The sequence below is a fragment of the Notolepis coatsorum genome (genome assembly GCF_963971535.1).
Source record: "Notolepis coatsorum genome assembly, chromosome: 3".
NCBI lineage: Eukaryota > Metazoa > Chordata > Actinopteri > Aulopiformes > Paralepididae > Notolepis > Notolepis coatsorum.
Genome location: NC_140167.1, coordinates 209,527,512 through 209,553,622, shown reverse-complemented (window position 1 = coordinate 209,553,622; position 26,111 = coordinate 209,527,512).

Sequence of the window (26,111 nt, the reverse complement as noted above, 5' to 3'; positions counted from 1 at the left end):
TAGCCAGCACCAGCCTAGTACTAACGTTAGCTCACAGAACGATAGCCAGTTAGCCAGCACCAGCCAGGTACTAACGTTAGCTCTCAGAACGATAGCCAGTTAGCCAGCACCAGCCAGGTACCAACGCTAGCTCCCAGAACGATAGCCAGTTAGCCAGCTCCAGCCAGGTACCAACACTAGCTCACAGAACGATAGCCAGTTAGCCAGCACCAGCCTAGTACTAACGCTAGCTCACAGAACGATAGCCACGTAACCCTCTGCTGGCGCGTGCTGTGCACTACAATCAACTCTGTCAGTGTAATAGCAGTCTGTGACGTCACGGTATTGAGAATCATACCGGCGGGATTTTGAAATATCCTGGTATATACCGTAATACCGTCATACCGCCCAAGCCTATTTCTGAGTGAAAACTCTGGTGTATTTCACAGTGAAACTCTATGGTGTATTTCAGAGTGAAACTCTGGTGTAGTTCACAGTGAAACTCTATGGTGTATTTCAGAGTGAAACTCTATGGTGTATTTCACAGTGAAACTGGTGTATTTCACAGTGGATCTGTGGTGTGTTTCATAGTGAAACTCTATGGTGGGATAGTGTGTACTATAGTGTGTACTGCAGTAGGTTAGGGGACTTTGCATGTGTACTAGCGGTGTAAATATGTAATTAAACCGTGGCAGAAATCAAAGCTAAGTGACTTGATTGGCTGCATTTCTCACACGTTAAAATTAGGGATGCACGATATTGATTTTTTGACACTGATACCGATAACTTTATGCTCCTCAAGCCGATAACCGATATCGATAACCGATATTTATTGTATTATAATCTTTTTTTTAAATGTAGGCTATATATATATATTTTTTGTATCAATTTTTTTTCTTTTTTTAGTATTTATAAGCTCCGACGTCATCGGTACTGCTATCGGTACTCGAGAAATTATGGAGTTTTTTTTTTGAGGAATTTGAACGTCGCAAACTAATCTTGTTGGCCGTTTTCTATCTCTCCTCCCTCGGTCTCTCTCTGCCTGCGCGAGCGGGCTGTGCTCTTACACTCACTCACTCACACACACACAGGTGCTGCCGAGTACAGACAGCTCTGCTCTCGACAGCACCCGTGTGTGTGTGTGTGTGTGTGTGTGTGTGTGTGTGTGTGTGTGTGTGTGTGTGTGTGTGTGTGTGTGTGTGTGTGTGTGTGTGTGTGTGTGTGTGTGTGTGTGTGTGTGTGTGTGTGTGTGTGTGTGTGTGTGTGTGTGTGTGTGTGTGTGTGTGTGTGTGTGTGTGTGTGTGTGTGTGTGTGTGTGTGTGTGTGTGTGTGTGTGTGTGTGTGTGTGTGTGAGTGAGTGAGTGAGTGAGTGAGTGAGTGAGTGAGTGAGTGAGTGAGTGAGTGAGTGAGTGAGTGAGTGAGTGAGTGAGTGAGTGAGTGAGTGAGTGAGTGAGTGAGTGAGTGAGTGAGTGAGTGAGTGAGTGAGTGAGTGAGTGAGTGAGTGAGTGAGTGAGTGAGTGAGTGAGTGAGTGAGTGAGTGAGTGAGTGAGTGAGTGAGTGAGTGAGTGAGTGAGTGAGTGAGTGAGTGAGTGAGTGAGTGAGTGAGTGAGTGAGTGAGTGAGTGAGTGAGTGAGTGAGTGAGTGAGTGAGTGAGTGAGTGAGTGAGTGAGTGAGTGAGTGAGTGAGTGAGTGAGTGAGTGAGTGAGTGAGTGAGTGAGTGAGTGAGTGAGTGAGTGAGTGAGTGAGTGAGTGAGTGAGTGAGTGAGTGAGTGAGTGAGTGAGTGAGTGAGTGAGTGAGTGAGTGAGTGAGTGAGTGAGTGAGTGAGTGAGTGAGTGAGTGAGTGAGTGAGTGAGTGAGTGAGTGAGTGAGTGAGTGAGTGAGTGAGTGAGTGAGTGAGTGAGTGAGTGAGTGAGTGAGTGAGTGAGTGAGTGAGTGAGTGAGTGAGTGAGTGAGTGAGTGAGTGAGTGAGTGAGTGAGTGAGTGAGTGAGTGAGTGAGTGAGTGAGTGAGTGAGTGAGTGAGTGAGTGAGTGAGTGAGTGAGTGAGTGAGTGAGTGAGTGAGTGAGTGAGTGAGTGAGTGAGTGAGTGAGTGAGTGAGTGAGTGAGTGAGTGAGTGAGTGAGTGAGTGAGTGAGTGAGTGAGTGAGTGAGTGAGTGAGTGAGTGAGTGAGTGAGTGAGTGAGTGAGTGAGTGAGTGAGTGAGTGAGTGAGTGAGTGAGTGAGTGAGTGAGTGAGTGAGTGAGTGAGTGAGTGAGTGAGTGAGTGAGTGAGTGAGTGAGTGAGTGAGTGAGTGAGTGAGTGAGTGAGTGAGTGAGTGAGTGAGTGAGTGAGTGAGTGAGTGAGTGAGTGAGTGAGTGAGTGAGTGAGTGAGTGAGTGAGTGAGTGAGTGAGTGAGTGAGTGAGTGAGTGAGTGAGTGAGTGAGTGAGTGAGTGAGTGAGTGAGTGAGTGAGTGAGTGAGTGAGTGAGTGAGTGAGCGAGCCAGCCAGCCAGCCAGCGAGCCAGCGAGCCAGCCAGCGAGCGAGCCAGCGAGCGAGCCAGCGAGCGAGCCAGCGAGCGAGCACAGCCCGCTCGTGCAGGCAGAGAGAGACCGAGGGAGGAGAGATAGAAAACGGCCAACAAGATTAGTTTGCGACGTTTAAATTCCTCAAAAAAAGTCTGGGTCTATTTTACTAAAGTCGATGCTGACGACGCTCGTTGCCACAAGTGCAACAAGACATTTGCCAGTAATGTATAAGCGCTGGTACTTGTCAATGTGGCTGGCGGGGAGCAGCTAACGTTATAGCTCCGAGTAGAATAATGGCCGACAATCCGGAGGTAAATAAACGAACGAGAGCTTCTGATTGGTGGTAAGAAGAAGAGGTGGGTGCAAGCGGTGGGACGTCATTGGCAGATCGACTGTCTGCCTCCGAATGTAACGTGACTACGTCACAGCCAAGAAAGGGAGCGCTGGATTTGTGAAAAACTCCCTGTTCCTAAACCACACGCTGTCAGTCATACCACAGTACTGGCAAAACGGGAGGAGGCTATAATAAAAACAAGCGCCCTTCATCCAAATCCACCCACACCGGATTTCTTTTAACCAAAAAATGTATTATATATTATCGGAGCTATTAATAACGTTATCGGGTTTATCGGGATGACGTCATAATTGCTGATATCGGCCCGATAATTATCGTGCATCCCTAGTTAAAATGTATTATATTGCTATCTTTTTGTCTAATGACTCCAAAGTGATGGTCCCTGTCTATACTGTGGAGACAGAAATATAATCAAACCAGGAACCTTCTGATTACCAGACGACCGTTCTACCTCCCGAGCCCCTGAGCGCTTGCTGTTTCCTGTTGTGTTGTGCATGCGCCGCCATCTTGAGTCAATAGGAAGGAGGATGTAATTACAGAGGAAATCAGAAAGTGGCCAAATAGTTTTCCATGCTACTGTAAGTACTTAGTTGCTGTCTCCCTCTGCTCCAGATCCACCCAGCGACCTACTGATGATTAAGAAAGAAGAGGCTCAGGACACACTAGACCCAATCATGGATATTTCCACTGGGCTGAAGGAGGAGCCCACAGACCACCAGGATACCAGTAATGTTACTTTTATTTTTATTGTCTTTATTTTATCTTGTTGTCTTTCCTCTGTTGCAGCACAGTTGTCTGTCTCCATAGCTTTCCCTCCTCTCATTCTTTCCATAAAGCCCCAATCTGTGATTTTCCTTTACCATAATAAAGTGAGGTATTTTAACATATACATTCTTGAAGAGTCTGATGGATGGAAAATAAAATAATAAATGTGTTTCATTACTCTTTATAAAGGGAATAGCTTTGACTGTCTTGCACTAGCCGGTAGACCCTCCTGTATATGGCCGGTCCCTGGTCAAAGTTGGGAATAAATCCATAGGGAAATCTTTTGGTCCAGAGATTGAAGACTCTGCAACATAGATACAATATTCTTAGGTCTCTAGATGTGTGAGGTTATTAATTTACCCTTATGGATGGTGTGGATTCAGTGTTTCCCCTGAAAAAATACATGTTGCCGGAATCCATATTTGTGCGTGCGCACGTGCTACCGGAATCCATATTAGCGCACGCTGCCAGAGAAATAACTTAAAACTACCGTAGAATTGTTCGAGATAGGTTATCATGTTCATGTTCATGGAGTCATGTGCGTGTGAATTTGCTAGGATGTTTTTGGTGTCCGCTGACACTAGAAGTGCTCTGGAGGCCCAGTGTGTCCGCTGACACTAGAAGTGCTCTGGAGGCCCAGGTAGCTGACACTAGAAGTGCTCTGGAGGCCCAGGTAGCTGACACTAGAAGTGCTCTGGAGGCCCAGTGTGTCCGCTGACACTAGAAGTGCTCTGGAGGCCCAGGTAGCTGACACTAGAAGTGCTCTGGAGGCCCAGTGTGTCCGCTGACACTAGAAGTGCTCTGCAGGCCCAGTGTGTCCGCTGACACTAGAAGTGCTCTGGAGGCCCAGTGTGTCCGCTGACACTAGAAGTGCTCTGGAGGCCCAGTGTGTCCGCTGACACTAGAAGTGCTCTGGAGGCCCAGTGTGTCCGCTGACACTAGAAGTGCTCTGGAGGCCCAGTGTGTCCGCTGACACTAGAAGTGCTCTGGAGGCCCAGTGTGTCCGCTGACACTAGAAGTGCTCTGGAGGCCCAGTGTGTCCGCTGACACTAGAAGTGCTCTGGAGGCCCAGTGTGTCCGCTGACACTAGAAGTGCTCTGGAGGCCCAGTGTGTCCGCTGACACTAGAAGTGCTCTGGAGGCCCAGGGAGCTGCATATTTGTACACTGCAAAAAAAGAAATCTTATCAAGTTAAAATATCTTGTATTTGGTACAATAAGTCTAATATTTTGTAGAATTATCGTGGATTATCTTATTCCACTGGCAGATCATTTGGATTATTATTTTTCTTGATTTTGGTCAATTTAATCTTGTTTTAAGAAAATGTTAATCTTGTTTTTTAAAACAAGATTACATTGACCAAAATCTGAAAAAAAGCTAAATGATCTGCCAGTGGGATAAGATAATTCTACTCAATATTGGACTTATTGTACCAAATACAAGCTTTTTTTTTTTTTTTTTTTTTTTTATTATTATTGCAAAACAGAAATTATTAAAACTTTATTTATTTAAATAAATTAATAATTTATTTATTATTAACCAGACACTACCATTATAAGCTAGCTTTTATTCTCTCCACCACTTCTACCCACATTGACATTTTGGATTTGTTGAGACCCAGAATTCTTGCTGTAGATATTTCTTGATAAATCACATCGAGATATGTAAGAGACCAAACTTTCCGGCACATTTTTTCCGGTTGAAACCAGCGTGATGCGATCAGTTTTTTTAGCTACTGTGATACCCGATAAGACCAATCTCTTTAGCTGTGGATTTACTGCAAACTCAAAAACATCATTCAAAAGCAATACAGAGGGGTGTACTGGTATATTCCAAGATACGAGTTTTGATAATTGATGGGTCACATCTTTCCAGAATGCCTTAACTGGTGGGCAGTCCCAATACATGTGCATAAATGTCCCTTCGTCTCCATTTGTACATTGGGAGCATTTTGAGTCTTGTTTCAGGCCCATTCTGTTCAGTCTTATAGGAGTCAAGTATGTCCTGTGAATATAGTTACGATTGATTTGTTGATGGTCCGGGTTCCTTGATGTAAGACGGACATTTGCCCATGCTTCTTGCCAATCAAAGTCACTTTCCAGGTCTGGAATATCCCTCCTCCAGACAGTGTCTAGTTGAAGGGTTTCATACGAGGACGTTAGTAATTGATAATAAAAACCTGATACAAAACCTCCCAATGTTTCTCTTTCATAGAAAAATGTGTGGTATCTGTGGTGTTCAACTGGTATGTGTAATGGAACACCGTGAGACCTCAAACATAGGCGTAACTGTATGTAAAAAAGCCATGTGGACTCGGTGAGGTTAAACTTTGTGCATATGCCCTGGTTATTAAAAATATCCCCTAATGAGTGTATGCCTCGCTCTTCCCATATAGGGAATCTTATAGGACGTTTTTCCATTAAGAGTGCATTGTTATGGGCGGCTAGGTGGTGTAGTGGGCAAGGCACTCGCCACCAGTGTGGAGACGCTAGGATTCGCGTGTTCGAATCCAGCTCTCCACATTGTTTTCAGTTTAGCTGGTCGTCCGCAGTAATACACATTGGCCGTATTACGGGGAGGGAAACTGAAGGGTGGGGATCGAACGTTGTGAACAAGCGACTCCTACAAGTCGGTTGGTGCGCCTGCGCAGTAGAATCAGGAAGTGTCGGGGGCAGCGTGAGCCTCCCACGCGTTACTCCTCGACACTGAGAGATCGAGCTGCGCAGGTGAAAAGATGCGACTGCTGTTACCTCAAGTACCGGAGGGGACTTGTGCTATGTATGACTTAGTCCACATTGCAGCCGGCTTGTGGGAGGCAAGAAACAGCGTTCGTGACAGGGGAGGGTTGAATTGGATGATACGAAATTGGGATGGGAGAAAATATAGAAAAATGGGAGAAAAAGTGGATCAAAAAAAAAAGAGTGCATTGTTATTTAATATGGGAGTGTGATTATGCCATTTTTGAGGGTTAGGATATTTTTTTTGTGTTTCCCGCCATGTTCGGATTGCATGGGTAATTATGGGGCCAAATTTCCGCTCACAGTGCTTGATTGGAAGTTTAGTGTGTGCTATGTCCTTCAGTCTCTGTGGGGCTACTATGTTTTCTTCCAATTCTCTCCAAGATACCAAAGTCTGGGGATCAAACCATATTGTCAATGGTCTTAATGTGTAAGCCTTAAAATATTTTCGCTGGAAAAGGCGAGGTAAGATTTGTCCATCCTTGGATTCCAAATGGCATTAAAATCCGCACCTATTATAAATGAGTACTCGGGATGGTTTAACATTTCATCGGTTAGTGAAGTGAAGAAACCCACTTCGTACAAATTTGGGGCATATACCGCTGCCAACGCTATTTTCCTGTTATTATGTACAATCCTAGCTATAGTTATACGCCCCTCAGCATCCGACCATACCCCCTTTAATTCGATATTTAATTTACGTCTGACGACTATGGCTACACCTCGAGTTCTCGTACCAAAAGAAGAGTGACTAATATTATGGTATGTGTTATCCGCTAACGTATCTATGTCTTCCTCTAAAATGTGCGTTTCGCTTAGTAGAGCCACGTCCACATGTTCTTTTTTCATCAGTGTGAGCACGCTTTTGCGTTTGTGTTGTTTGTTTATCCCACCAGTGTTCCATATCATTATATTCAAACTAGCCATAATCTATGCATGTTTTTGTGTAGTTTTTGGTAATGCTTCTGGAGTGCGAAGCTACAATAGATGTACATCCAATTATTGAGGTCCCATTGAGAGCCGAGCTTAAAAACATATATATATACAAATAAAAATCCCCTATTTTCCCCTCACCCAGAGAGTCGTACAGGCCTGTGTTCCAAAAACACATCCTCCGCGTATGACTTTCTCCCTTAGTCCACCGGATTGCCCAAACTGAGCATTGTAATCCTAATCCTAATACAAGCTATTTTCACTTGATAATTTTTTTGCAGTGTAGTTGTAATCAGGCTAAATGTCAAGATTAATGACATGCCTCAACACTTAAGAAAATGTACACTATTCGTATTGAACATAGATATAGATTATTTAATAGATAACAGGGCTCTACAGTGCGACCATATTGCTCGCATATGCCCCTAAAAATATGTGCGTGCGAACATGCAAAATCAAGTACTCGCACGGCGTGCAAGTGGGGCCAGCGAGTGCAGAGTACAGCCTCTCATTCGTCCTTTTTTTTTCTCCGCTGCGAGAATCGTTAAAAAACTACAAGTCCCACAGTTCACAGCCGCATAAACGTTCCAATCACAGTAGTTTCCTGTGGTCACGCGACTGGAAACCGAAAGTAATGATCAGCGGCTGCGTCACTGTCTGAGTCAAACAATAATACAGCCATGTCAAAGCCCATTCATTTTTATTTTGCGCGAAAGATACCGGAGAATGAGAAGTCAGGCGAGGCAGCTCATGTTACAGAGGTGATGGTTAACGTTAACGTTAACCAAGATACTGACGCTAGCCAGCATGCTAGCGAAGTTGGCCAAGCTAGCGAGGCTACACCCACTGTAGCACCCAATGTAGCCACTGTAGCTAGCGAAGCTACACCCACTGGAGCCGGAGGGAAGACATACAAATTTAACGTGAATTGGCTAAACATTTCCCCATGGCTAGAGTTCGAAAACAATGTCATGTTTTGTAAATATTGCAAAGTAGGATCGATGCATTGCGATGCATTGTTACACCCCTACAACTGGCCCACTGTGTATGTGTGTACAGCTAACTTGGCTAGCGTTATCAACCGCAGAGGTCAGGGCTCTACGCTAACCTTTTTCACTAGGGGCACAGGTGCTCCTAAATGAAAATATTTAGGAGCACACAAAGAAATTTAGGAGCACCCAAAAATATTTAGGAGCACAGTGAAAATATTTCAAGTAACAAGAGTTTATTTTTTTTTCAAAAATAAATGTATATTTGTACTGTGCGTGCATGTGTGTAAATTAGCTCTTGCTACAACCCTGCATGTTTACATTTTGTATTTTGTACTTGTGCTGTCCCTATCAAATAAACTATCAAATCAAACTACTGCTACAAAAGGTTCAGTCACTTAACTTTAGCCCCTTTTATGCATACAATGCTTATGTTTTGGCTGTGTTGCTCTTCTAGAAAAATAATCCTTTCAGGGTTGCCTATTGAAATACTGTACACTTTCCTACTGTACACTTTCCTGATTAATTGAAATGGGGGACCCTGATGTAAACAAGACGAAAGTCTTTCTCTGGTCTGCATCCCCTTAACAATTGTGTGTATTGAGCTGTACTGTATTGTACCCATTCTGCACAATCTGTTAATAAAGTTTTCAATCAATCAATCAATCACACCTCCAGTACAGAAACATTGTTTGAGTTTGCGTGTCAGGTAGACCATTGATTGACAGTCGAGTCTGCCAATTACATCACATCGCTTGCACTCCGGCGCTGCAGCTGAACCCATTGCCCACCTCTGCTGTTGATAACGCTAGCCAAGTTATTATACACACAGATACACAGTGGGCCAGTGACTTTGGTGTAGGGGTGTAACAATGCATCGATCCTAAGGGGGAAATTCAACTGCATCGATTTGAAAATGTTAGAATAGATTATCGCAATTTTAATGTGTACACGTTATGTTATTGTCATGTCCGTTACAGCCAACACACCGACATACGCTACTGCATCAACGTTATGATTAACAAAGCAAGGCATTCGTTTTGTTGCATTAACGTTATATTACTATTGCTATCGATAAATCTAGGTGTTCTAAAATCTATTGCTATTGGTAAGAGAGAGACTATAATAAGTTGGTGTCTCGGAAAACGAGAGCCCTGATCGCGGAGTTTCAGGAAGTAAACAAGAAAAATGAGAGCTTCCGATTGGTCATTTGCTTTATTTCCCATGAAACCAGTCACTTCACTCTACTGTGATTGAACCGTTGGCTTGAGTGCAATGTGGGACTTGTAGTTTTTTAACGATCTCGCAGCGGAGGAAAAAAAAGACGAGAGAGGCTATAATCTGTATTCGCACAGCGTGCGCGTAATTGATTTTTACCGTTCGCATACAAATATTTTTAGGGGCATATGCGAGCAATTTGGTCGCACTGTAGAGCCCTGGAGGTGGGCAATGGGTCCAGCTGTAGCGCCGGACGGCCAGAGTGCAAGCGGTGTGGCAATAGGGCCCAGCTGCAGCGCCGGAGGGCCAGAGTGCAACGGTGTGACGTCGTAATTGGCAGAATCGACTGTCAATCAATGGTCTACCTGACACGCAAACTACTGTACTGGAGGTGTACAGTATTTCAATAGGCAACCCTGAAAGGATTATTTTTCTAAAAGAGCAACACTAGCTCCCCCCTCTACTGATGGCCCTGGTTGTAAAGCCAGTGTCTCCTTTTTGTTCAATATCACTGCCTTTCTTATTAGGCCTAGTTGTTGGCTACAACTTTGCCCTAGTAGGCATTAATCACTTAATTAATAGTTCAAATGTCTGTCCCATTCCCGTTTGCACACGCAGATGATACACACACAGTGGGCCAGTGACTTTGGTGGTATGTGCTATTGCACAGATGTGTCCCGTTTGCACATGCACGCACAGTACAAATATACATTTATTTTTGAAAAAAAATAAAAACTCTGTTACTTGACATTTTCACTGTGCTCCTAAATATTTTTGGGTGCTCCTAAATTTCTTTGTGTGCTCCTAAATTTTTTCATTTAGGAGCACCTGTGCCCCTAGTGAAAAAGGTTAGCGTAGAGCCCTGGATAATATAAATAGAAAACATAGACATTAGGGGTGGAACGGTTCACAAAATCGACGGTTCAGTTCGTATCACGGTTTTCGGTTCGGTTTTTGATTGATTGATTGAAAAGTTTATTAACAGATTGCAGAATGGGTACAGTACAGTACAGCTTAATACATACAATTGTTAAGGGGATGCAGACCAGAGAAAGACTTTCGTCTTGTTTACATCAGGGTCCCCCATTTTCAATTCATCATATGACACACACGACATACAGATAGACAGTACTGCTACATCTATACATTTATGACATACCAGATTTGCAAATACAGTACTGTTTGTGATACAAAAAAATCCAGAAAAAGAGTGTATATACATTTGACATAGAAACTGTACATTGGAGGAGGTTGGGTAGGTGGGGTGGGGTTGGGTGGGGCTGTACATTGGAGGTGGGGGGGGGGGGGGGGGCGTTGGGTAGGGGGGGGGACACTGTACACTGTACATTGGAATACTGACATACATTTGACATAGAAACTGTACATTGGAGGAGGTTGGGTAGGTGGGGTTGGGTGGGGCTGTACATTGGAGGTGGGGGGGACACTGTACATTGGAATACTGACAAAGCCATACTTGGTCTTTACTGTACAACTGGGTTAGGACATTTGTAGGGGCCAGTTTCGAATTGCAGTCTCCCGTAGGTGTTCTTTGAGAGTGTTTTTGAAAGTGGGTAGTGATTCACATTCCTTTACAGCTTTGGGTACGGCGTTCCACATTGATGTGGCATAATTGCGAAACGTGTTTAGTCCCTTGTTTGAGCCGAATCTGGGTTTCACATGATTTGTGGAGCTCCCTCTGGTGTTGTGATCGTGGTATTCACTGACCTTTGGGAAGTATTTTGACATGTACATGGGTACCTTGGTCATGTAGTGTATCTTGTAGACCAGGCCCATTGCAAGTTGCTGTACTCTGTCGTCTACTCTAAGCCATCCTAGGTTGGCAAAGTGGGCAGGGGTGAGGTGGGTTCTAGGAGTCAGGTCAAGCAGTAGTCTGACTAGTTTGTTTTGAGATGTTTGTAATTAGTTTTTTAGTGCCTTTGAGGTGCTTTGGTACCATGAGGTGCAAGCATAGTCGTAGTACCCTTGAATGAGTGCTTCTGCCAGAGTCTTCAGGGTATTCTTGTTTACGAGAGAGGAGATCCGGTACAAGAATCGAGTTCGTTGGTTGACTTTTTTTTATTACATTGGATGCCATTTTGTCACAGGAAAGATTAGCCTCTAGGATGGAACCCAGGTAGGTAATTTCATCTTTCCTTGTGACAATATTGTCACCCACTGTAACTGAGAAGCCGTCGGTCTTGCTGAGTTTGTTATTTGAACCGAAGAGAATGGACTCTGTTTTGCCCATGTGTACTGATAGTTTGTTGTCAGCGAGCCATATGCAGATCTTGCCTAGTTCCGAGCTGAGGGTTTTTTCAACCTGTAACTTGTTCTTGTCAGAGACCAGCAGGGCTGAGTCATCCGCAAACAGGAACAAGTTGCAGTCACAAGCTGACGACATGTCATTTGCATAAATTAGGAACAGTAGCGGTCCTAGTATGCTTCCTTGTGGAACACCACAGTTGGGATAGGGTACCGTTTACCTGCACCATCTGTTCTCTCCCCTCCAGGTAGGATTGTATCCAGCTCACTGATAAACTATCAAAACCAATTGCTTTTAGTTTGTCAATCAGAATGGTGTGATTGACAGTGTCGAAGGCCTTTTGTAGGTCCAGCATGACCATGCCGCAGTATTTGCCCGTGTCCACCTCTTGCTTGATGTGGTCGTTCAAATAGAGAAGGCATGTGTCAGTGGAGTGGGATGTTCTGAAGCCAGATTGGAATTCGTAGATTAGATTTAGATTAGAGGTGGAGTCACTTCTCTGTGAGCGTTTCCACGGTTAGCTTGTGGCTAACATTAGTTAGCTTGCGGCTAAAGTTAGTTAGCTCGTAGCTAACGTAATGTTATATAACCGAACAATACACACATGAATGAATGAATGAATGAAAACTTTATTAACAGATTGCAGAATGGGTACAGTGCAGTACAGCTCAATACATACAATTGTTAAGGGGATGCAGACCAGAGAAAGACTTTCGTCTTGTTTCCACCAGGGTCCCCCATTTCCAATTCATCGTAACATATATGACATACATGACATACAGATAGACAGTACTGCTACATCTATACATTTATGACATACCAGATTTGCAATTACAGTACTGTATTTGTGATACAAAAAGAGTCCAGAAAGAACAGAGTATATACATTAGGCGTAGAAACTGTACATTGGATTGGGTAGGTGGGGGTGGGACTGTACATTGGAGGTGGTTGGGGGGGGGGGGGGGGGGGGGGGGGGGGGGGGGGGGGGGGGGGGGGGGGGGGGTGGGTAGGAGGGGGGGGTGGGGGGGGGGGTTGGGGGGGGGGGGAGGGGGGGGGGGGGTGGGGTGGGTGGGGGACACTGTACAACTGTACAAACAACACTGTACATTGGATTATTGACAAGACCATACTTGGTAATTTACTGTACATTGGCGGGGGTTGTGCTCGGACATTTACAGGGGCCAGTTTCGAGTTGCAGTCTCCCTTAGGTGTTTTTTGAGAGAGTTTTTGAAAGTGGGTAGTGATTCACATTCCTTTACAGCTTTGGGTAGGGCGTTCCACATTGATGTGGCATAATTGCGAAACGTGTTTAGACCCTTGTTTGAGCCGAATCTGGGTTTAACATGATTTGTGGAGCTCCCTCTGGTGTTGTGATCGTGGTATTCACTGACCTTTGGGAAGTATTTAGTCATGTACATGGGTACCTTGGTCGTGTAGTGTATCTTGTAGACCAGGCCCATTGCAAGTTGCTGTACTCTGTCGTCTACTCTAAGCCATCCTAGGTTGTCAAAGTGGGCAGGGGTGAGGTGGGTTCTAGGGGTAAGGTCAAGCAGTAGTCTGACCAGTTTGTTTTGAGATGTTTGTAATTTTGTTTTTAGCGCCTTTGAGGTGCTTTGGTACCATGAGGTGCAAGCATAGTCGTAGTACCCTTGAATGAGTGCTCCTGCTAGAGTCTTCAGGGTATTCTTGTTTACCAGTGAGGAGATCCGGTACAAGAAACGAGTTCGTTGGTTGACTTTTTTTATTACATTGGATGCCATTTTGTCACAGGAAAGATTTGCCTCTAGGATGGAACCCAGGTAGGTAATATCTTCTTTCCTTGTGACAATATTGTCACCCACTGTAACTGAGAAGCCGTCGGTCTTGCTGAGTTTGTTATTTGAACCGAAGAGAATGGACTCTGTTTTGCCCATGTGTAATGATAGTTTGTTATCAGCGAGCCATATGCAGATTTTGCTTAGTTCTGAGCTGAGGGTTTTTTCAACCTGTAATTTGTTCTTGTCAGAGACCAGCAGGGCTGAGTCGTCCGCAAACAGGAACAAGTTGCAGTCACAAGCTGACGACATGTCATTTGCATAAATTAGGAACAGTAGCGGACCTAGTATGCTTCCTTGTGGAACACCACAGTTTACTGTGAGGGGGGGGGATAGGGTACCGTTTACCTCCACCATCTGCTCTCTCCCCTCCAGGTAGGATTGCATCCAGCTCACTGATAGACTATCAAAACCAATTGCTTTTAGCTTGTCAATCAGAATGGTGTGATTGACAGTGTCGAAGGCCTTTTGTAGGTCCAGCATGACCATGCCGCAGTATTTGCCCGCGTCCACCTCTTGTTTGATGTGGTCGTTTAAAAAATAATGCCCCGAATGCGTACCGTTCGGTATGACCTCCACGGTTCGGGGCATGTGTGTATTGTTCGGTACACGGTTCGAATGTGTACCGTTCCACCCCTAATAGACATAGATACATAGAACTGTCTAACATACACAAATCATAACACTACAACAGCACGTTACACCTAAGAAGTCTCAGTGGCATAGGCAGTGATGTACCTGAACGCGTTCAATGAACGATCGTTCATGAACGCGTTCGTATTTTGGGCGAACGTGAACTGAACGTACTGATTATCCGCTAAATGAACGTAATTGAGAACGTGTTCATTCTCAGCGCTGTGTAACGGAGTTCAAAAGTGCGTTCATTCTCAGCACTCTGTTATAACGGCGTTCAAAGATGTGCCAGATTTCATATGTATTTCAGCCGAAAACCCAGTTAAAACACACCGTAAACGGGCTTTAAAATTATGTGGAAAACCAACCGATCTGGCAACGCGCCTGTACACCCCCTGCTACTTCATCAGACTCATCACAACAACAGCTGAATCTGCGAGCAGAAGCCGAGAGCTGCGCAGCAGCAGGTCGAAAGCAGCACTCGCTCAGAGAACTCTACCTCTAGATGTCGGCACTTGGGGATTTAAAATAGTTTAACGTTAAAGTCAGTACTGACTCAGACGGAAACAATCTAACGTTTGTCTGTAAACTTTGTCCACCCGGTTTGAAGAAGCAAGTCCCCACATCGACGCGACAACGTCGACAGCAACATTGAGAATATGCAAACGTCCTGTTTTAGTTTTCATAATAAAGACAATTCAAGCAAAGTTGTTCCTCATGTTTTTGAAAATATACTGTAGAGATGAAAGCTGCACTGTCGACTGAATGCGCGGTGGCAAAGCGTTATGGAAATGCCAGTATTCTGATTGCTGTCTGTGTGGTTCAATATTTTTTACAAATAATAGTTTGCAGCAACGTATTGAAAAAAGAACTAACAAAATGGGCCGTTCAATATCTCCTTTATATGTTCGAAATGTCAAACAGACCTGGGTACCTACAGGCTACAGTCTATCACTACTTTTGGGAATCTAAGTGTTTATCCAGGTTCTGGGGCCAAGTGATTGATTGATTGAACACTTTATTAACATATTGCAGAATGGGTACAGTATAGTACAGCTCAGTCATGAATTGAAAATGGGGGACCCTGATGTAAACAAGATGAAAGTCTTTCTCTGGTCTGCATCCCCTTAACAATTGTATGTATTGAGCTGTTAATCAGGACATACATGACATACAGATAGACAGTACTGCTACATCTATACATTTATGACATACCAGATTTGCAAATACAGTACTGTTTGTGATACAAAAAGAGTCCAGAAAAGAGAGTAGGCCTATATACATTTGACATAGAAACTGTACATTGGAGGAGGTTGGGTAGGTGGGGGGGGGACTGTACATTGGAGGTGGTCCGGGGGGGGGGGGGGTTGGGTAGGAGGGGTGACACCCTTTACAATTCAAACTATTTGATAAACTTCTACTTTCGGCCCGGAAATGCATTCTGATAAACTGGATTAAGGATAAGCCTCCATTTTTACAAATGTGGTATAGAGAGATCTTCGGTGTGCTACCCCATGAAATACACTGTGCAATGCATAGAGGCAACAACGCTTCCTTTCAGGAGGTGTGGGCCCCACTATTAGACTATTTTCCTGCTGACATTTCTCGGATCCTTCTAAAGGCCCAGTGCCCCATTGTATGGACAGACCTAGGATAGGACAAAATAAATATATGTATGTCTACATGTGAATGGGCTCGAGGCAAGTGCAATACTGTACAGTGCCTGTCTTGGTTTGCTTTTCCTTTTTGCTTGTTTTTCTTTTTGTTTTGTTTTTGCTTGCTTATGGTGTGGATGATGGCATAGAGATGAACTGGAGGACCCCCCCCTCCATTGTCCCAATGTGTGTTTTTGTAATGTAAGTAACTGTATGTGAAAAATCTATATAAAAAAATATATATATCAAAAAAGAACTAAAAAGAACTAAATTAGTTCATTTTTGAAACCATGAACTTTAGTTCAAAATTTTGAATTATGAACTGAACTAGTTCATTTTAAAAATTGTGAACTGTGAACTGAACTAGTTCATGTAGAAAGTGAACTTTCCCAACACTGGGCATAGGCTACATTCTGCCTTAGAGCATTTAATTTTCCTGGGCTTTTGAAAGAAAAGCTCCAGGGCTCTTTTAGGGAATTCACTGGTAGGTTGATGCTGAGACGCATACAAGCGGCCAGAGGGTCTCCCTGCAGCCTGTTCCTCAGGTCAGTTTTCACCTGTAAATACGGAATCAATCACTAGACAATAAGGCCCAGTCCACACGATCACCGGTATTTTTGACAGTTTTTTTTTTAAATCATAAAAAAAAAAAAAAAAAGGGCCACACGACGTGGTTTAAACTCCGCATGAGTGATGTATATACCTGTAGTACAATGCCAAAGCAGTAGGTGGCGATGTAGTTCAAACATGAAGGCCATTTCAACCAATCAGAAGGGTTGAACGAGTCACTCCACGTCCTGCTCAAAAACAGAAAGCCACCATCTTTAAATCACCTCGCGTAAACATTAGTAACATAGCATTTATTTTTCAGCAAGAAACAAAGTGCAATAAAAGTGCAAGAAACAAAAAAGGATACATTCACTGTGTGTTCTGCCTCATTTGTTGATGAAACAAAACCAACATCAACCCAATTTACCACCAAGAGCGGAGAGTTTAGTCTCACAAAAATATCTCTGATGTTGTTAGCTACATGCTAATGTGATTGACATTTTCCATATAGATCGTTAGCATTTGAGGCTAGCGTACATTAACGTAATAACGTTAACGCCACTAGAATAAATGGATGAAAACGTTATTTAACTGATTGCAGAATGGGTACAATACAATACGGCTCAATACAAACAATCGTTAACACTTTGAATGCCCAGCAGGGGGCGCATATTTAGTGCTTGAATGCCCACCATCCGTTTCAATGTTAACGTTAATATCGCCTAATCTATGTTTTAAATTATGGCTATGTGTCTAATCTGCCCGTCGCATTATCAATGACCCATTTCCAGTCAACATTGTCAAAGCGGATTGTTTTTTTATCTGTTCATTTCCGTTGTATAGCATTTTGAAAAGCCGTTTTCACAGAAAAAAGAAGAGATTCCATGATAATCGCCCTTTACTGGAATATTCTAGAACGTTGTCATTTTTCGGCCTATTTATGAATCGTTTTCAAATAAACGCTAGATTATCGATAGTATATGTGTACGTGTGCACGCTGGTGCCGCGCGCTGAAAATCGATTCTCTCAGTTCCTGATCGCTCTTACAGTCAAACAGCCATATCACATTATAGGGGAAAAGCTTATATCTCTGTGAAAACGGGTCTGATTATCCTAAGTCTGGTCAAATAGATTCCTTACCTGAGTTCAGATTGTATCCAAATGGATTATTCCAATTCCTGATAGCCATTCCAAAAATCGATCCTTTTATTGATCCCACGCGTATACTGTAAAACACGGTAACCACGCTGTGCTGAGGGTCCAGCATGAAGCTGATCGGCCCCGGTTACATGCGTGAGAAGTAAAATGTGGAGTCCGGGTTTTTTTTTTCTCTTGCATTTTCATAGAGTCCAATCCAAAAGGGTGAATTACCATCTGGGAGACGATATGGGTGCTTTTTTCACATCTGAACGCCTGGGGTGGCTGATTTACCAACGGTAGACTCGGTTGATGTAATATGAATTCAGATCGCTAATAAAAAATAAAAACAAGAAAAAACGAATATTCTCGTTATGGGCATTCAACCCGCGGGGGGTAAACCCGAGAATATTCGTTATGGGCATTCAAAGTGTTAAGGGGATGCAGACTGTTGTAGTTTGGACTGGGTTCCTTATAACAATAACTTGACAACACATGAGCCGCAGCTACTTGGGACAGCTCTGCTGTAAACACTGGAAATAATCTTGGTTACTATGTCCACACGCAACCAATGCAACCGGGATGCGCGCATAAGTTCACCCTGGTCTCCACGGTTGCAGTGTTCCAAAACCCCGGTTGCGTGTGGTCGAACAGTGCAACTGCGCACATTAAATCACGGTTACATAACACCCCGCGTTCGTGTGGACAGGGCCTAAGTGGGGTGAGATTTGTGGCAAGTCAAATAACATCTGATTACAAATTACCGGTACTAGGGCTGACCACGACTAGTCGAATAGTCGACTAATCAATCGAAAGGAGCCGTAGTCGACTGCCAACCTCTTAGTCGAATGCACAATATATAAAAAAAAATTATCACTCTTTCCAAAAGCAAAGAGGCTAGAGCCATATGAAATCCGTTTTTATTATTTTCCAAATTCCATTTTATTTTTTGCCAAATTCAATTTTTTCCGTTTTAATATTTCAGAATTCTGTATTTTGCTTTTTATGCTCATTTTACCATCAGAAATAGTGTCTAATAAGTGGGAATGAATAAATGTCCACAATTGAATAAGATATAACAGTCCATTTAATGTTTTTAAGTGCTGCAACTCAGAAATACAGTTCAATTTACACAATATTTTTCAATTAACTCTTTCAGTGCCACGCCTGGTTTTCCGTTTTACCGCTTGAATGCCACCATCGGCGCCAATGTTAACGTTAATATCGCCTAATCTATGTTTTAAATTATGTGTCTAATCTGCCCATCGCATTATCAAAGACTATTTTCCAGTCAGTGCTGTGAAGACGGATTGTTTTTTTATCGCGTCGTTTCCGTTTCAGAGCAGTTAGAAAAGCCCCCGTTTTGATATAAAAAACAGCTCATTCTGGAGCATTCTATGAAAATCGTCTTTTAGTGGAATATTCCACAACGTTGATATTCGTCGGCCTTTTTATGAATCGTTTTCAAATAAACGCTAGATGATCAATATTATACGTGCACGCAAGCACATTACGGCCGCGCACTGATAATCGCTCCGTTGATTTCCTCACAGACTTTTACAGTGAAACCGAAAGAAGACATTTCACAAAACAGCTTATAACTTCATCAAACTTACTCCGATTATCCTACCACTGATAACATAGAGTCCTTACCTGACATCAGATGGTATCCAACTGGTATATTCCAATTCCTGATCACCATTCGAAAAAATCGATACGTGTATGGATCCAACGCGACACAGTAGATCTCCATGATCCGCGGGGATCTGAGGCTCCAGAATGAACTGTGGTAACCCCGGCTGGATCAGTGAACTGGAAAATGTGGAGTACCGGATTTTTTCCCCCATTCATTTTCATTGAGTCCATTCCAAAATCACTTATGTCATCTGGGAGACGACAGGGGGCGCTTTTTTCCACAGTGATCACCGGCGCAGCTCGGCTATAGTCGGGTAGGCTCGGGTGATGCAATCATTTTTCAGATCGCAAAAAATAAAAATGTATAATTCCGAGAAATCTCGTGAGTGGCACGCAACCACCTATAAAAAAACCTGAGAAATCTTGTGAGTGGCACTGAAAGAGTTAATATTGTGACAAAATAAAAATACATATTTCAAGTGTAAACAATAGATACAGCCAGCTACTACTGACATTATCACAATGACAATGTCGGTAACCTAGCTATATCTATTATATTGTGATGAAATATAGTAATGCATAATTTAGGCACCTTTAGTTTAGTTTATTTCGTTTATAAAGGACAGTGTATAATGGCAATCGTTTGCATTAAACAAATGGATGGGTGCACTAGATTTAGCAAGAAGCTATTATTTCCATCTATAGTCCTATGTACTGTAACGTTTCATAGCTATTTAAGTTTATTTAGATTATAAAGGGCAGTGTATAATGACAATCGTTTGCATTAAACAAATGGATGGGTGCACCAGATTTAGCTAGAACTTCTAGAAGCTATCATTTCCATCTATAGTCCTATAACGTTACATAGCTATTTAAGTGTATTTAGTTTATAAAGGGCAGTGTATAATGACAATCGTTTGCATTAAACAAATGGATGGGTGCACCAGATTTAGCTAGAACTTCTAGAAGCTATCATTTCCATCTATAGTCCTATAACGTTACATAGCTATTTAAGTGTATTTAGTTTATAAAGGGCAGTGTATAATGACAATCGTTTGCATTAAACAAATGGATGGGTGCACTAGATTTAGCTAGAAGCTATCATGTCCTAACGTTATAGCTATTTAATCACAATAGTGTCGCAAGTGTTTTTGCGGGTCCAGTCCACAGAACGTTGACAGAATTAGCAAAACACCTTATCACCGGAGGCATAAAAGTCATTAGGATACTGTTCTGCTCTGAATTGAGGGCTTATTGTGGAATTGTTTAGCTTCTTGACGATGTTAACACTGAAGCAGCCAGACGCTTGAGCACCGCGGCTGTGTTGTGTGTAACACGCTGTAGAGTCCCCGCCTCCCCGGTCGCGTGTGCACTAAACGTTCCACCCAAAAACGAAATTTCAGTCCAGATTAGGCCAAATTCTGCAATATTCCACGTTTTGCAGTTGATTCCATTTTTATTGGTTAATTCCGCGATTCCGTCCGCGATTCCGTGAACGCGGATTCCATATGGCTCTAAAAGAGGCCTATACGTGTGGCTAACTCTAATGGCGCGCATACCAGCGAGGCTAACTGCCTAAGAAAACGGCACAGAGGCACTGAAAGAGGATTTCACCTGTCTAATGAACACACTAGACAAATTGGGTCAATAGGAAGGAGGATGTAATTACAGAGGAAATCAGAAAGTGGCCAAATACTTTTCCATGCTACTGTAAGTACTTAGTTGCTGTCTCCCTCTGCTCCAGATCCACCCAGCGACCTACTGATGATTAAGAAAGAAGAGGCTCAGGACACACTAGACCCAACCATGGATATTTCCACTGGGCTGAAAGAGGAGCCCACAGACCATCAGGATACCAGTATGTTACTTTTCTTTTTATTGTCTTTATTTTCTCTTGTTGTCTTTCCTCTGTTGCAGCACAGTTGTCTGTGTCTGTCTATGTGTCCATAGCTTTCCCTCCTCTCATTCTTTCCATTAAGCCCCAATCTGTGATTTTCCTTTACCATAATAAAGTGAGGTATTTTAACACTTTGGACGCCAGCAGGTCTAGTCATCTTTGTACCGCTCTAAGAGATTTTGATCGATTACTCATGGAGGAAAATCTATTTTTAGAACGCATCTTTAAAAGCATGGCAACAGCAATAATATACTCGATGCTTATTGTCAATCAAAACAGTCACAGTTACCATTTGATATTAAGAGTTTATTCATAACTAACAAACAAGTTGCGCCCACACACACACATGCTCTGTGGTATTGCTGCTAGTAGCAATAACTTTAGTTAAGCTGCGTTATGGTATAACTTAGCCACCTAGTGCTACCTAACGTTAGCTAAGACAGTGTCTACGGGAGCTGCCGTGGTACAGCCATGGCTATGATCGGACTAACCAACACGATACACTGTCTTAGCTAACGTTAGCTAGACAAATGTTAGCTAGCTAGTTAGACAAGCATTAGCTAGCCAATCTGTCTTTTCACCTTTTTTTTTAATCAACTTTTTTTCTTTATTTTTCTCCCATCCCAATTTCGCCTCGCCAGTTCTCCCTTCAATTCAATCCCCTCCCCTGTCTCGAACGTTGCTAGACCATGCCTCCCACTGGTCGGCTGCAGTGAGGACGAAGCCTTGCATCACGTGTCCCCTCTGGTACACGAGGAGGCAGCCGTCACATCTTTTCACCTGTACAGCGCGATCTCTCAGTGGCGAAGAGTAACATGTGGGAGGCTCACACTGCCCCCGTTACTTCCTGATTCTGCTGTACAGGCGCACCAACCAACCTGTAGGAGTCGCTGTCCACAACGTCCGATCCCCACCAACCAGCTTTCCCACCCCTAACACTGCCAATTGTGTTAGTATGAACGACCTGGTAGCAACGCAGAGAGCTGGGCTCGAACCCAACATCTCCTGCGTTAGTGGCGAGCGCCTTGCCCACTGCGCCACTTAGCCGCCCCTGTCTTTTCACTTTGAGCTAACGTTAGTTATAGCATTACTGGCATCGCATTTCGCTCTTCGCCATAATGAGATATCTTTATCTCCAGCACCTACTGTGCTTCATTAACAAAACAATGCACCCATGCACCTGACCAGGCCCCGCCCCAGTGTCCTCCTATAAGACACCGGACATGGTCACACTCCCCCTTCCTCTTTTTTGGTTCCATCATGGACGCTGAAGTGCACTCCATGAACGAGTAGTTATGAAATGCAGAAGGAAATTGAACAATGTTGGGTTTTCGCCGGAGATTTGCCAGCCCCTGGAATCTTCTCGGCACATTCTAACAGCACGATCGGGCCTGTCCTGGGGTTTCCTCGTCTTCTGACAGCGGATAGAGGGACGTCACGCGGCGGCTAGCTGTCGGGCTAGGTTGCGCACAGGTAGGGCCTGCGCTACCAGGCATCAATGCTAGCATTTGTGATACTGCTCGTTGTCCCGTGAGACAACCGAGTTGTGTATTGGCGCAAGGGGCAGGATATCTGGGTAAACGTTGTTGTCATGACTCTGAGTTGGATGTTTTCCCAGCTATCCTGAAGCGCGCGGCTAATGCTAATGCTACGATGCTAGGTCACTGTTCCTTTGTTCCCTGCCGAGGGCTGTCTTTTTAAAAGGTCTTCCCTCCTCTTAACCATTCATGCTGACGGTCAATCGGTGTCTACTGTTGGGATTTTTGACGGGGGCTTGTTTACCATTTCATGGGTGGATGGGCTGAGGCCTAGGGCTGGTGTGCTTTTTGTGAATCTATGAATTGTGTGTGGGACTGGTGTTTCTCTGGTCTGCATCCCCTTAACATTGTGTGTATGGGCTAGCCCATTCTGCAGTGTGTTGGTGGAGTTTTCATTCATTTACCCCTTCATGGGTGCACACCACAGTGGAGGTTGCTGCATTCCTACTAGTGAGGCAGTGCTTCACTAGTGGTAGTTTTCTGTTGCAACCACCACTGGTGCTCCGTGCTTGTGAAGCAGGTGGCATCAGTCCTTTGCCTCTGGCATGTTGGAACGGTGTCCCGCCCGGCCGACGCCATGAGGTGAGTCGGCCCGGCAGGTGGCTGGTGGGCTGTTAAGCCTATACCGTCACGGTATAGAATTAGCAGCGACTAGTAACATTGTTCGAATTGCTGTTTTTTCTGTCAAAAATGATGTCGGGTGGCAGGGCCTTGAAGGCCAGCCGACGTCGAAACATCGCGTAAGGTTTTGACGTTATTAGCTTTGACCTAGCCGCAAGCTATAACCGCAGGGAGGGCTAGGATGCTGTCAACGCTTGTTTACAGACATCTTGGTTGGATCAGTCTCCCCTTGAGGGGGTGAGACGTTTTTTCCCTCCTCAGGGCTCCCCTCTCCGCAGAGGGACTTTGGTCTTTCCGCAGGAGCGCGGGCGGTATTTGACCTAGGCCCCACACCGCCTCGCACCATGCAGCCAGAGGTGAGAGCACGCCCTCGTCAATGGCTGTGGCAAGGCCCTCAACCAGCGGCCATGTTTCCCCCCGCCTGAGGTACCCTGGGCACAACGAAAACAGGTGACCGCAAGGCCGACAGCCTTGGCGGCAGAGGGATCGGCTACATTAGATGAGCACGCCCTAAAAAACCGTTGCCGTCTAGCTGTGTCCAGCTCGCTCTCCGGTCACCCCCCCCCCCCCAACATCAGCGGGATAAGGGCTCTGATTTGTTTTCTTTGGTTGCGGGTCACGTGCCTTCAATGAAGCGCAAGAGGCCCCACGTTTCGCTTCTCATGGGGACAGGGGCTGACACCCAATTGATGGCTGAAACTGGGTCTGTCCGTGAGAATGTTGTGCTGTCAAGTGGCTCCCACGCCACACGTTCTGCGTCTGTGTTTGCCTGGTGTTGAGGCAAACAGTGCAGGTTCCCCCGACCTCACCTTCGCCAGGCCGGGTATCACGTTAGTGCCTCCCACTCCCGGAAGACCGGCAGTGGTCTGGCAGGCGCGCGTGATTTGGGTGGTAGTAATATCACTGCAGGGCTACGGTGTGTAGGAACCCACCCTATCGGGCAGTGGGGGCTTCACACCTTGCATGTCCAGCTGTAGAACAGTTCCTCAGCAATCCATGCTGGCGAGGTGTTCAGTGGGGGAGCTTTTGTCACCCAGTGTGATGTCAGCTTCCCCCGTATCAAACCGGCCATTTCTGTCGGGGTCCCCCCTTGGGTGCGATTGCCTCGTTGGTAGTGTCGGGGTGCGGTATCCCAGCTCCATGAGACGCCCTGTTCGCGCGGTTGGCGGGTCCAGGGTTGGCAACGCACAGCGGGTGGGACCGGGCCGCCTATCTTTTATCCACCAATGATAAACATGACCATAATACAAGATATGCTTCAAGTAGTCGCTTCACCCTACCTCTGCCTAGAACCAACGCTCTAAAGAAAACGGCAATGTATAGAGCCATACCATATTGGAATAGCATCCCATTACATATTATACGGACGGAAAACAATGACAGTTTAAAAAATAAACTTAAAGGAGCCATAATCCGGAAGGAAATCAATATATGTCATGCATGAGTGTAGCTGCAGCCATGTTATCCAAAACTTCTTCTGTTTACTTTGTGTTTTTTTTCTTTTTTTCTTTTTAAAGTTATGGTGAAATGGATTCAAGGCTATTTTAGACCACATCATTTTATATTTTACATTTACATTTGGTCATTGAGATGACGCTTGTATCCGGAGTGACTTGCAAGTTCTGTATGACAGGTCAGCAGGAAGGGAGCGGTTCTGGGATGTTATCGCCCTGTAGAGTACCGCCCTTTTCATAAAATTACCTCTACCTAAGTATGGTTTTGTGGAGGGGCGGTGTTTTGTGGGGAGATGGTATCCTGGAACTGTCTTCCCAGCGATGTTTGAAACATCAAAGAAAAGGCTAGTTTTAAAATAAATCGCTAAAACTATTTACACTCACACACACAATACAATTTAATCTGATTGATTGATTGAAAATGTCATTGGCGGATTGCAGAGTGGGTACAATACAGTGTGGCTCGGTGCGTGCGGTTGTTGGGGGGATGCGGACCGGAGGGGGACTTTCGTCTTGTTTGCATCAGGGTCCCTCATTTTCTATTCATGATACAGCACAGCTTGAATACATGCACACCATGATAAAATGTTTTTATTTGGTTCTAACTTGATTTTATCTCTTTGTTTTTTATCTCTTGTTCTTTATCTCTTGTTTATCATCTCCTGTTTTACATTTCTTTTTATTCTATGATACATGTTTTTTCTCTATTCTATGATTAATTTTAATTGTGATATATGCTTTCTTATGTTCTATAGGTGTATGTTATCTTGTGTATGTTGTTGGACCCCAAGAAGACTAGCTGCCGCTAAGGCGTCAGCTAATGGGGATCCGTTTAAATAAACAAATAAACAAATAAAATCTACGGTTTCTGGCGGACCAGCGCCAAGTGGCGGCGGGTGCGCTTGGGATTATCTTCACATATGGCTACAGCAGTGCCATATGTCGAGGTGGATGGAGAGAACGCTGAGGCGGGGACTTGTGTTTACACAACCCCACCCGTTTTCAGGTTTGGTACAGACCCTATTGTCAGGGTCACCAGCAGTGACAGCTCTGGCCGACGAGATCCAATCTCTGTGGGCGAAGCAAGCCATCGTCGTGGTCCCAAAGGAGGACGCGATGCGTGGCGTTTCCTCCCGGTATTCTCTGGTGCCTGTAGACACCCTGCTGGACCTGTCCCATGGAAGGTTCAGCATTTTGACCGTCTCCCACCTCTTGAACGCTGTCAGGTGGGGGCCTGGTTCTCCTCCATAGACCTGTAGGATGCGTATTCGCATCCTGATCTTCCATCCTAGGGCTTACCTACGCTTCCTTTGCAGGGTTTAGCGTATGAGTACCAGAGGCTGCCGTTCGGCTATTCTCTGGCTCCCCGCATCTTCACCAAGTGCGTGGAGACCGCACTGGGGCCTCTGCGTCGTCGGGGTGGGTGTTCTCGGCAT